Here is a 14,082-nt window from a genome sequence, read left to right as displayed (position 1 = left end):
CTTGAAGTCACAGAATGTAGAAATATGAATGTTGCTTGAAGGTACATTGAGGTACTCTTTATCTTTTACAGTACTACACATATAAAAGAGTGCCAAATCTGACTCTTAATTGGTTTTTCTTTAAAATTAGACAAACACCTGATTCAGATCACTTTCCCGTTTCTGACACGTATAAGCAGATGACAGTGGAAATGGCAGGGAAATATATTAATCTATAGGTATATTTTTATTCTTTGTGACGATTCAATTTGGAACTGGGTACACAGTGAATGATAACTATCTATAAATCTTGAATTGCTGTCAACATTTGTAATGGATGTGTTTTTCTGTAAGAACTTTAAATGAGCCAGTAGGTGGGGTTGTAGAGCTTATTAATTTTCTTAAGCTTACCGTGTACTCTTCTAGAATTGTAATTTTTTGTGCCACGTAAAGTTGCTTGTTTTTTATTATCTTCATGCATGTGTAAGGGCTTCAGAATAACCTGCTCAACTGACAGAAGTGTGGCTAATAACAATAAGATGAAAATAGAACAAAAACTGGAGTGAATTTGACAAGAAACCTTATACTGAAAATCAGTAGGACAAGTTCTGGGTGCAAGGCACACACTGGGCCTGTAGAAAATTAGTTTGGCTTATGGTAATATGACAGCTACTCAAATGGTTATTTCATTTGTTGACTTCTGCCCAGCCAAAATCCAGACGTTTTATTTTAAAGGAACGCAAGAGGCAAATGGGCAAGAGTGCTGTGTACAGAACACCAGAGATAATATGCACAAGGTGTAATACTGATATGCAGGGTGGGGTTTTTTTTGTTAACAATAGGGTGAGTTAAAGATGTAGGGATGGCTTAAATTTGGAATTTTCTAGAACAAAAGAAATCCCTTTCCCCTGCTTTAACCCTGATATCGGGGCAGTTGAATGGAGGTGTTGCTTCAAGAGCTTTGCTCTCTCCGCAGCACCTGTACTTCCAATTGGGCCTTGCTGCAACAGGAACTTAATTATGTTGGTCAGTCCAGTTACTGGTCCTGCCTTCATAAGGTCAGAACTTCCAGTCTAATTAGGATTGTATTTCATATGCACTGTAATACCGGTTCTCAACAGTGAGAGTTAAATACTACCAAGGCATAGCAAAGAGTAATTGCACAGAACTTTGAGTAATTATAAGGTATAACCCAAAACTTGTACTTTTAAAATCTCATAATTTTGAGTAATCTTGAATAAATCCATTTGCCACTCTCTCTCCATATTTTTTCCCTTTGAAGCAGACAAAGATCTTGAGATATCATCAGAACACTTCTTGTGAATTTCAGAAACACCCTGTCATAAATATAAAGGGAAGGGTAAACCCCTTTGAAATCCCTCCTGACCAGGGGAAAGCTCCTCTCACCTGTAAAGGGTTAAGAAGCTAAAGGTAACCTCGCTGGCACCTGACCAAAATGACCAATGAGGAGACAAGATACTTTCAAAAGCTGTCAGACCAGGAATGGAGTCTTAGAACTTTTAGTAAGTAATCTAGCTAGGTATGTGTTAGATTATGCTTTCTTTAAATGGCTGAGAAAAGAATTGTGCTGAATAGAATAACTATTTCTGTCTGTGTATCTTTTTTGTAACTTAAGGTTTTGCCTAGAGGGGTTCTCTATGTTTTTGAATCTAATTACCCTGTAAGATATCTACCATCCTGATTTTACAGGGGGGATTTCTTTATTTCTATTTACTTCTATTTTTTATTAAAAGTCTTCTTGTAAAAAACTGAATGCTTTTTCATTGTTCTCAGATCCAAGGGTTTGGGTCTGTGGTCACCTATGCAAATTGGTGAGGCTTTTTATCCAACATTTCCCAGGAAAGGGGGGGTGCAAGTGTTGGGAGGATTGTTCATTGTTCTTAAGATCCAAGGGTCTGGGTCTGTAGTCACCTAGGCAAATTGGTGAGGCTTTTTACCAAACCTTGTCCAGGAAGTGGGGTGCAGGGTTTTGGGAAGTATTTTGGGGGGAAAGACGCGTCCAAACAGCTCTTCCCCAGTAACCAGTATTAGTTTGGTGGTGGTAGCGGCCAGTCCAAGGACAACGGGGGGAATATTTTGTACCTTGGGGAAGTTTTGACCTGAGCTGGTAAAGATAAGCTTAGGAGGTTTTTTCATGCAGGTCCCCACATCTGTACCCTAGAGTTCAGAGTTGGGGAGGAACCTTGACACACCCTATTAATTGAGTTTGGCTTAATTGACTCTGTTTTCATTTATTTTCTCATTAAATGACTTGTATACTATTTTTTGAAGTGTGAATACTCAAGATGGATTATGACCTCAGGTGTAATTGTTGTGGTAGAAAAAGACAGCACTCTTTTTTAATAATGAGTTAACCAGTATTAAAATGTCAGCAACACCTCTGGCTTTCAACAAAAGAGTATAATGGCCTATTTTGGGGCAGGAGTCATTCTTTCCATTTTCATTATAAATCAGATATCTTTCTAAAACACAGATCATATTAGCAGACACTAGCTCAGTCGTAGTCCCTGTGATAAACTTTGCTCAAGAATTATTCTGTTATTGAGTCATTCAAAGTCCTTTTTACATAGTGAAGAGTTTAGACTGATTTTTGGGAAGAATGAGAAAATAAGTATGCTAAGCCCTTTCAGCAATATGTTGAACACTTCTAATCTGTTTTGGGGTTTTCTATGTAAGCAATACAGACTTGTCAAAGTTTTCACATTAAATTTCAAATTAAAATATATTCCAGAATACTCTCCAACTTTTTCATGCCAGGCCCATTCTTACTTTCCCATCATCATATACAGAAGGATTTTCATAGATGATAAAAGTCTGCTAAGCAGTGCTTTGCATATTTTTCCTGACATAGTCTTAACAACCAGCTCTAAATTAAATGCTGTTAAGAGTTCAGTTATTTTTATCCATAGCAGAGCACTTGAGCTGAAGAGATAATATCTGACAGCCAATTTTTTTCATTCATTTCACTAAGTGTCAGAATTTTTTTTTATTTTCTACCCTATAAAATAGAAAACTGTTCAGAGGAAAAAACAACCAGAAAATCATTAATATTTTAGATGAAAACAATGTCCAATGTTTATACCCACTGTCAGGCACCTTGCTGTTCGTTGGTGAGTTTCACTTGCCAACAAAGTGTTCTTGCATTTCACACCAAACAGGAGCTGGCAATCACTGGAAGCCTGTATGGAGAAGAAAAAAAAAAAGAGAGAGAGAAAAAAGGTTAGCATACTTCTCAAGTGGCCAAGGTTCAAGACTGGGATAAACACCCAAAAACCAGACATACAATTTGTGCTACAAGTTTGAAATAAGAATTCCTTTTGCATAAACCATATTTCATGATTCCATATTTCTGACAGAAATCTACAATAGAAGTGAGAAGAAATGTGTGTAATGAAGGCAATCTCTTATAAGGAGACGGTTTAGAGAGATGAAATCAAAGTTTAGAAAAGTGCAAAAATTATTGCCCACTTTGCTTTGTTTGGGGCATATATATAACTTAAGTTGTATAATTTTTCTGTTGCTTATTGAAAAGAACCACACCAAGCTGAGAAATATTTGCCAGTGCCATTCCCAAAATATCAGTCCTATTATACATTTAACTGATCTGCTTAAACTGAGAATTTGAGGCAGTTGATTATTGATGGGTATTATCATTCAAAGTCAGGAAGATAGAAGAGTCTTTGTTAGCATATTGTCCCATTCCATGGATATTAGACTTTAACTGAAAAAAATCCTCTTGCCTCATGTCAAATGTAGTACCATCATATCTAGTAGCTGCTAAATAGGATAGAAACCATAACAGCACATAGATATAAAATGTGTGTATGTATATTTTAAGTCTTCTTTCATCTCAAATCTTTGGTTTAATAAAATCAAAGATTTGAGATGGAAGAAGGCTTTTAATATTAACAAATCAGCAGTGCTCTTGTGACATCTTGGAACTATAAAAAAAGAAAACACCATGGTTTTTTTAAACAGATGATTCTTGCCATTAATTATATTTTACTCCAGCTACCTGTCCATTGTAATTATTATTCTATGGCACTTTACATGAAGCTATGAATGTTGTTGTTTAGCTCTCTGGTGCTAAAAAGTTCTTTTTCTAGTAATTACATCCCTTGTATAAAAATGATGGTTATGCTAGCTAGAAATAAGTACGTTATTTGTACAAGCTGCACAAAGGATGTGTCTGTCATCCTGCTTCCAAGGGCACTTCTACAGTGGGGTAATGCCAACGACAGGGGTGTGATTTCTAAAGCACACCAACGTGTTGCACATTAATTAGTCTGTATAGAACCTGTTGGTGTCTAAAATTCCCTAATATGCTTAAATGTAGTACTGTTTCAGACTTTTAGTGCACACCCACAGGACCCACACAGACCAATTAAAGTGCAACAGATTAGTCTGCTTCAGAAATCAGATCCCTGTAGCATGCATTACCCCACCATGTAGACAGTCCCCTAGAATTCTAACCAGGCAATGGAGGAAGCTCTCAGATTTGGCTTATATTTTAGGCTATAAAACTGCAGCATTTAGTTTTGAAAGCTAGGAGTTGTACTCAGAAAATTGACATTGTGGTTGAAATTGACATTGACATGTTCATTCTGTCATCCATAGTAAAATTGTTCAATTTACAAGTCAATATGACTCTTGTAGTTCCTAGCACGACACAGTCTGCCAGAGTTGTGAAAGTCAAATGGGCTTTTGTCTCTTGCATCTTCACCAGTGTTATCAGAATTTAACTGCCTTTTTTTGTGTTTTGTTTTGTGAATCTGGGAGTCTGAACAGATTCCACTCCCTCTCCCATTGCTTTATTGGGTCTGAAGTATTAATGGTATTTACCTGGTTTTTGTCACTAAAGTAAGTGAATATGACTCAAATATACACTGGACAAATACGGTTAATTAAAGATGCTATTTGTTTGGTCACTCTTCGGTATTCCAGTTCTCTTTTCCATTCTTTAACTGCATCAAGGAAAAAATTGTTAGTCTTTAAGGTCCAGAGTTTTCAGACTTAATCAGGTGGTTGTACATACACAGTCAATTTCGGTCACTTCAGGGTGCAGTTGCAATAATTGTACTTATAAATTAGGTGTGCAATAGAGCACCTACTCTGAAAAATTGGCCTTAAAGTCTTAGCCTGGTACCTGTTAACAAAATAAAACTAACAAATCCATATATCTTATAATTTAGAGGTAATGATATTAACAGTTATACATTAGAGCTATAGTGATGTAACTCTTCCTTTTTCTGCTCTGAAATGTTTTATCAAGCTATGAGGACAGTGTCTCCATTTTGGGCAGTTAGTTGCCAAAATGTTTAAAAACATGAATATAATAATCTCCCTATACAATAGTAAGTCATCTATATGTAATTGATACTTTTCATATTTCTCTATCTGACTAGGGACAAGTTCTCTATGCGAATGGCTGAAAGTATTTATTACTGCACAGGTAATCTGACAATAAGAAAGATCTAGTTCATGGATTAATTCATTCTATATCCATAAAACAAACAAACAACATAATCTAGAAATGTTTTCTCACTTGAAACTGTACCATCAATTACTCACACTATGCGTAACTCCAAACCATCTTTAAGATCTCATAATTTTTCAGTGTAATTGACTCTTATCAAATTAATATTGGAGTAATCAGTTGATCAAAAGTCAGCTTGTCTAGTAGGAACCATAAAACTTATAGTGCATCATCAATAAATCGGTGACAAAGTGAACTCTTTAAATTTTCCCTGTCTTGCCAATCTCTTACTCTTTGAACAGAGTAAATATCAGTACTTTGTTTAAAAATAAAAAAAGGCCCAAAGCTGGAGAAGAATATGTACAAAATACTAATAGAAAAAAGCTTCCAGGTGAGCCTTTAATACTGAATATCTAAGTTTCTGTTAAGAGCTTGAAAGTGAGTTCATAGAATGAACATAAGAACGGCCATACTGTGTCAGATCAAAAGTCCATCTAGCCCAGTATCCTGTCTTCTGACAATGCCAGGTGCCCCAGAGGGAATGAACAGAATAGGTAATCATCAAGTGATCCATATCCTGTCACCCATTCCCAGCTTCTGGCAAACAGAAGCTAGGGACACAATCCCTACCCATCCTGGCTAATAGCCATTGATGGATCTATCCTCCATGAATTTATCTAGTTCCTTTTTGAACCCTGTTATAGTCTTGGCCTTCACAACATCCTCTGGCAAAGAGTTACACAGATTGCAGTAACCAAAAAAGTAGAGTCCTTCCTTTGTGATATAAAAGTTAAAATTTGCAATATGGAGTTACATACTCAAAAGGAATAATTTGGTAACAGATGTAACAAACAGATGCTTGACTCTGCAAATTTAAGTCTTAACATTTTATGTTTAATATACATTAGGTTATGCAATTTTCCCTTTCTTAGAGAGAACATATATTAGGCCAGTCTCACATTCAGTTATAGAAAATAAATTTCAAATGGCCACGTTTGATAAGCATCTTTAAAATTGGTGTTTAGAATTGACAGAATCCTGGCAGTAGCAAAACTACTGGACACTAGTGGAATTCAGAATTGAATGTGATCATCAAGGTCAAAATAAGATGTAGGAAAGGGTCAGAATTTGTGCAGATTACTAGTATACCAAAATTTCCTTCAATATAAAGCTTCTTAAAGGTTTTGTAATGGAAAAAAACAAACCAAAAACCAGACCTCAATTTCTGTATTGCTTTCTTTTTTCTATATAGCCTTACAGTTTTGTGCATATTTTTGTGCTTCTCAATTTGATTTAGAGAGTCACAGTTCACCTTATGTGGTGTTTTACAGGTCCTTTACTTCCAGTAGATGTAGTTATTTTCTCTATATGCTTTTTAAACACTTGATTCTGTGCTAAATATAACCATTATCTACTGCTGACTCATTGTCACAAGAGAACTGAGTGTTCTGTATGTGCAGTGCAAATATAAGAACACATTGTATTATGTGGAAGTTATTTGCCTTTGTTTCTGTAGTCAGTGTAACTCTAACAGTGAGCAAATTACAGAAAATAGTTGCTGTTGAGTGTCAGTGGTTGAGTGTGTGATGTTACACTCCATATGATTTTATGAAAATGCGCTAAGGAGTGTGAATATAATGTAACTGGAATATGCTTCATGACAAAGGTCTCTTGTAAGGTATCATTACAAAGCTTATAATCTACCAAGTTTGTTCATCCTGTTTGTACGAATGTATCATTCTTGTATCTGAAACTAGGAATTTAAAATATAACTCTGAGGTCCTATTGTAGTTATGCAAAGGGTGGGCCATTAATGGTGGTTTAAAATCTTGATGGCTCTCATCAAGTAGGACAATTGACTGTAGATGGCTCTGTTTACTTGCAAGCCTTCTTGTGAGTCAGGTCAGGAAGAATGGAGGGTTGGGGTCTCACAGGACATGTAACCATGTCACTTGGTACTGGAATCCATCTTAAACCTGGGGCTTTTCCATTTAGAAGGAGGGGTGGGGACCCAAAGAGAAAAAAAATTCCCGCCTTGTGCCAAAGCTATATAAAGGGGTGGAACAAAACAAAGGAGGCTCCACTCATAAGAAATCCCCTAGCTACTACCTGAGCTGGAACAAGGACTCTACTGGGGAACGGATTGGGCCCAGACTAGAAAGGAGTCTAATCTGTGAAAGAAGCTTATTGGAACATCTCTGACGGTGAGATTTACCTGCATTTAGTTTCCTACTGTATTTGGCTTAGACTTGCGTGTTTTTGTTTTATTTTGCTTGGTAATTTACTTTGTTCTGCCTGTTATTACTTGGAACCACTTAAATCCTAATTTTATATTAAATAAAATCACTTTTTGCTTATTAATTAACCCAGAGCAAGTATTAATACCTGGGGGAGCAAACAGCTGTGTATATCTTTCTATCAGTGTTATAGAGAGCAGACAATTTATGTGTATAAGCTTTATACAGACTAAAACAGATTTATTTGGGGTTTGGATCCCATTGGGAACTGGGTATCTGGGTGCTAGAGATAGGAGCACTTCTTAAGCCATTTTCAGTTAAGCCTGCAGCTTGCGGGACGTGGTTCAGACCTGAGTCTGTGTTTGCAGCAGGCTAGTGGTCTGGCTCAACAAGACAGGGTACTGAAGTCTCAAGCTGCCAGGGAAAACGAGCTCAGAGATAGTCTTAGTACATCAGGTGGCAGTCCCAAGGGGGTTTCTGTGACCCCAACCTGTCACAGAATATTAGGTGATATTACTCACTAGTGGTTGAGATTCATCATAACTAGCATGGAAATTTTATCAATACAGTTATAGACATGTTGCTTAGCAAAATTTGATCAGCAGTTCTGTTATACTGTGTTAATGGATGTAGCAAAATTCCTGTCAGGTAGTAGTCGTATTACTAGGAGGATGTATTGCTCAGAAGTGATATCATTCATAGGCATGAAATACAATCAGTTAAAAGTGTGAAATATTATGAAGTAACTTGTAGCAAATAGAATTTCATTATGCAAAGGAACTTAAAATAATTTGAGTGATAGCTGCATTTATTGTGATGTTCTCTTCCTACTTATTCAACATTGTGTGGATGTCACTCTGTGAAACTTCTCTTGTTGCTCTTAGCAGGTGCTTAACTGTTTTGACATCAAATGGTAAGTCTAAAGTTTTCCTTGTTTTTCCTCCAACAGGTGTTTATAAAAATCAGAGGGGTTAATTTGAATGACTACTTTTGTTGTTTTTGTAAAAATGAATTTGTTTCTTGATGGGCTCATCCTCTCTGGACTGCAAGGATGTCCAGTGGGAGGGGCACTTCCCTCACTGTTTGAAGTGAAACATTGCCTGTACCCATGCTGCAGGGTTTAGCCCCACCACTAACTCTTTGAGCCACGGTTTGAGTTGGACTGCTGACAGGGAAAGAAGGAAATAGAGGGGAAAAAAAACCAGGAGAGACGAAAGAGGAAGGTCTGCCACCAATACCCCAGGGTCCACAGACTAAATCCACCTTCACCCATAAACTGTTCACCGGCAACACTATGGCGCATAAGCAGCAGACCTGGAGCCTCTGATACCATTTCTTGATTTATATGGCAGAAGCAGAGGATTCTATCCAATAGCTGTTTCTGTGGCATGGCATTAGTGGGTGTGGTTAATCCAACAGTCTTTCCTAGTCTAGATGGCTCTTCTGTTATGAGAAAACAGCCTTGCAGTAAATTCAGATTGTCTATATGCATTCTCTGCAGACTAATGATTTACCTTCCGATATATATGTGCAACTTAACATTTGATTGCTGTTTTATGTTTAAAAAAATCTGAATGAAAGTTGTGTGCATCTATTTTTATTTAAAACAAAGACTAAAGAATTGTAAGTGACTTTAAGTAATCGGATTATAGTATGTAAACAAGTTTAGGTAAAATGACTGAAGAGTAAAGGAAGGAAGCAAGGAGGAAAAGGTTAAGGATGATTGGCTACTTTACCTCTCTCATTTTGGTAATCATCTGTTTATAAGCAATCAGCAGAAGTAGGAGGCTGGAAATATAGTTACAGTGTAGGTAGTATGTAACACTTATTTTTCAATTAGGAATTTTGTGATGGTCCTCAAATACATAAAGTTCCGTATGGGAAAATCATGAGTGAAGCACCCATACCTATCTCAGCATTGTGATAACAGCTGACCACTATCTTTGTTTTTGCAATATATCAATCTGCTTGTCTATTTACAGTGTGTGTATAGACAGACACATTACATACAAAAATTAATATTCTATTAATTAAGGCTACAAAGTCAAGCACTCAGAAATTTAGAAGTATTAGTATAAACATTGCATTTTAGAGCTTTGTTTAGACCCCTTGTGTTTACGCATTATAATATGGCCTTTAATTACATCATCACATGCTATTTTTCCACAGGACCTCCTGCCTCATGGAGTGCACAGAATGGATGTTGCTCACAGAATGAGCAGCTATTCAATATTTCATTTTCTCCTCTTTGGTTCAGTGTATGGCCCCAGGCCTTATTTACTGCACACTACTCAAACCCTGCTCTGAATACAAAATTATTAATTTCTTCCTGGATTTTTCTCTGGAATTCATTGCTATAGTATCCAAGTGCTTCCACAAACCTAAATTTATTTTCACAAAACCCCTCTGACAGTGGGGTGGTATTATTCCCTTTTTACAGACGGGGAGCTGAGACACAGACATTAGTGTCAAAAATATCCACTAATTTTGGTTGTCCAATTTGAAATGCCTCTGGCCTGCGTTTTTTCAGCATTTTATAGCACTTTATTTGTTCAGAGAATGATTTTCACTGATGTCAGTTGCAGCTGTGAATGCTCCGTTCTTCTGCAAATCAGTCTTCAGGTGTTTCAAGTTTTGTTTTGTATATTTAACTATTTCTCTTTCCACTTAGTCAGTAAGGATGATATCTCTTAAATCTTTACCCTTTGATAATCAACACTGTAAATGTATCGCAGTACTGTGATGTTAGAGGACTTGATCCTGAGTTGTACCAGTCAACCTATGTGTACACTGTTCCTTCGGGGACAGCCCAGTAACAGGGGCTAGATACTGCAGGAAGCACTCATAACTCTTGGGGGTTGGTGTATGCCTATCGCTACCCTGCACAGAGAGGGTGAATGCTGCACAGACTGGCAAGTCACTGGTTGCATGGCCAGAAATGGATTGTCTCAGGGAGCTGTGCCAGAGCACGCGCAGATAAGACTGCTTCACACTAAGGGAAGGTTGTGGTGAGGTGCCTCACAATCCAGAGTACCCCTGGAGAATGTCACGTATCTGCTCTGAAAATCTGCCATAAGGCAAAAGTTATTGCCATCCTAAAGCTAGATAAGCTGCTTTCTGACCCCTCCCTCTCTTTCCCTCCACAAACACATGTGCACACATACAAAATAGAAGCTTCTTGCCTAATCTACTGCATTCATGCATTCACAACTGAAGGTATTTATTATTGTGAAATATGCAGAATAGTTTGCAGATACTTATCTCCTATACTGAGTCATAAGTCCATAGGAGATCAACTTGGGTACTGAGTAGCACTAGTAATATAGAATATTGAAAGCAATGTAGAAGCAAGACTAAAAAAAGATTGTTTGCTGATCTTGCACTATATTTACCATCTGGCATGTTGGCGTGACGGCTAAGCTCCTGCTCATGATCCTAAAGACAAATGGTACAGTTCATTCTGTAGTTAATCTCTGACTAGAATATCAGCAGCTCTTGAGTTTTTTTTTTTTTTTAAAGCTATTGAGTGTTCTAGGATTTATGCTAGCATATGCAGTACTTTCAGGGAAGAACTCATGACAACTCACTTTATTAAAAAAATATGACCTGATTACTAACGGTACTTGGTGGATTAAAAAACAACAAAATTACTGACTTCACTAGTGCACAATATGAAAGAATTGTTAGCGCCATTTTCCACTTAGATAAAAGGAAAAAAAAAAAGAGCTTTCTTGAACACTGATAATACAAATACCAGACCTGAAAAAGAGCTCTCTGTAAGGTTGTCTCTCTCTCACCAACAGTAGGTCCAATAAAAGATATTACCTCACTCACCTTGTTTCTCTGATACAAATATCTGTTTATTTTAACGTGATGTAGCACTTCAAATATTAGGATTCCAAAATGTGAGAAACATTATTTCCATTTCAGTCCTGGGGTTATTGCTACATAAAGAGGCCAAAGTAACATTGCAAGTTAGTGTCTGCTTTGTGAGTAGAGGGCCCATCTCATGCTGTAGTTTGCTTTTTTTTTTTTTTTTTAAGTTAAACTTTGGTGTACTGAAAAGTTTGTTTTGGTTTTTGCTTATCATATGAAGCTGCAGTACTCCTGCGCTGTTGTGCACCATTGGAGGCAGTCCAGAGATCTTGCACACTTCCTCTTTTATACATTTGTTCCTCCTTCCTTAACTCCACCATCTTCCTTGCTAAACACCTTTGCCTCTTTCTCTCTAATTGAATCTATGCCTAAACCCCGATGAATGATCTCTACCTTTCATTTGCTTATCAGACTCTCTCTCCCTCTACTTCTCTTTTAGCTCAGGATCTCCTCAGTTTTTAAGGAGGAAAGTGATACTGTCTGAAGGGAATGGAATCCCCTGCTTGCCTGCCACCTTTCTGTGTCCCTGTGACCCTCCCATCCACACCTGTATCTTGATTTATCTTGTTCCCAGCATTATTCCCTTGTTCTTATTCTCACTGTTCCTTGCTTATCTGACCCCTCCCCATTTATTTTTTCCTTTAAAAAAAATACAAGGAACACAAACTCCTCAATTAATTCCTTGTTCACCAAGTAACTGTGGCCCCAATGCAGCAAGATACCTAGTCACATGCCTAACTTTAAGCATGTATGTATTTCTGTTAACTTTAATGGGATGATTCACAAGCTTAAAGTTAAATACGTGTTGCTGTACCTTGCTGCACTGGGGCCGCTAGCTCTGTGCTTGCATTTGTTTCAGAGGGGTTGAGGTGGAAAGATGTGCAGACATGGTGCCTACAGGAGCCAGAATGCTACGTGCGGGGGTGGGGCTCAGAGGATCACAATGCTGGAGCTAACCACCCAAGCGATTTGAGTTTACTTTTTCTCCTGATCCTTGGTATCTGTCTGGGTTTTAATGGCTGTCCAGCTGCCATCTTATAGACTTCTAAACTATTTCTATGGCCACTAGGGAGCAGTATGGAGGAAACTGATTTGCTGGTGTTTACTGGACCTTTCGTAGCATCAGATGCTGCAGAAAACCCTATAAACAAACTGAATGAATCCAGACTTTTTAAATCAGAAATCAGTAGAGCACTACTTATACACCATTTCATTACCATTGTTAAACACAGACAATTATTTTAAGTCCACAGATGTTTCATTTAAAATAAACATTAGCCGAAGAGTAGCCCTGAATAGAGATGAAGAAATTTGCCCTACTATTGATCCCTTATATTGTCAGTATCCTGACCATGCTCGAAGACTGCTGGAAGAAAATATAAATGTCATGTACTATGTCTTCCTTAACATTCGTGGAGTGTTGGGTAAGCATAGAGAAAAAAGAATGGGTGAATTTAGCATTTGACATCAGTGTAGGGTGACCAGATGTCCCAATTTTATAGGGACAGTCCCGATTTTTGGGTCTTTTTCTTATATAGGTTCCTATTACCTCCCTACCCCCTGTCCTGATTTTTCACACTTGCTGTCTGGCTACCCTAGATCAGTGTCACCAGCTAGTGTAGAAACACAAAAAAAAGTTTTTTCAGACCAGATCTAAGTCTTTTCCTGCCATATAGGGTCTACTTTCTGTGGCATTGGAAGTCTCAAATCTTCTGTTTCCCCCAGTGTCTTGGAAGACTCTTTGATAAAAGAAATATCTGAATGCTGATGCCATGAAGCTTTGTAGGCTTGGTGGAGATAAGAGGTAGAAAGTGACATACAACATTGAAGCTGCAGCAAGAAAAAATCTCTTACCCTTACTACTAAAAATAAGAAATTGCAGAATAATTCTAATTGAATAATCAAATGTTAATCTTGTCAGTCTATTACCTAAAAAATAAAAATACTGCCAAGTTTTGTGTTAAGGCAATACATATATTGCCAGCTAGCTTCACTATATCAATGGATTTCTAATTCAGTTTTAAACTGTATTATATATAGTTGTACCTATAAATTAGATTAAAGTTAAATTAATATGCACACACTATATCGGATACATGAATAATATATTACAATTAAATTATACATTATAGTTATAGATTGTGCTCAATCCGATCTAACTGATTACAGGGGGTTTGGTGGGACCAAATTTGTTTAAATATCTAGGACTATATTGGAAGAGAATCTACACATAAAAAGCCAGGCTGGTAGTTCATCAGATAAGAAGATTCAAATACTGGAATTTTGCTAAGTAGGGCGTGGATTTTGGCCATAGATAAAACACAATACAAGTAAGCAGTAAAAAATAAAATGAGACACTTGGACTTGATGGCTTTTGGCAATGAACTGGAGCACAAAGAATCAGAGTGTGTCCAAAAAATGCCAGCATCAGGCATGGCACAAACTTTGTCTTTTGAAGTTAGAAACAGGGTTTGAAGAAAGAAAACATTTAAA

At 37.2% G+C, this 14,082-nt stretch overlaps 1 protein-coding gene and 1 long non-coding RNA gene across 2 annotated transcripts in view; one reads left to right on the top strand and one right to left on the bottom strand.

The window, feature by feature from the left end:
* The window catches only part of HIBCH (3-hydroxyisobutyryl-CoA hydrolase), an 87,951-nt gene that overhangs the window by 28,878 nt on the left and 44,991 nt on the right, over positions 1–14,082 (top strand). The window lies entirely within an intron of this gene.
* Positions 1–14,082, bottom strand: part of LOC140895745 (uncharacterized) — a 54,491-nt gene that overhangs the window by 6,762 nt on the left and 33,647 nt on the right. Inside the window, exon 3 of the long non-coding RNA XR_012154334.2 lies at positions 3,087–3,179. This is a non-coding gene — a long non-coding RNA (uncharacterized LOC140895745). The remainder of the gene's footprint in view (positions 1–3,086; positions 3,180–14,082) is intronic.

The sequence above is a fragment of the Lepidochelys kempii genome, chromosome 11 (assembly GCF_965140285.1).
Source record: "Lepidochelys kempii isolate rLepKem1 chromosome 11, rLepKem1.hap1, whole genome shotgun sequence".
NCBI classification, from domain to species: domain Eukaryota; kingdom Metazoa; phylum Chordata; order Testudines; family Cheloniidae; genus Lepidochelys; species Lepidochelys kempii.
Note: the sequence above shows the minus strand (reverse complement) of the source record. Positions and strands in the feature narration are given on the sequence as shown.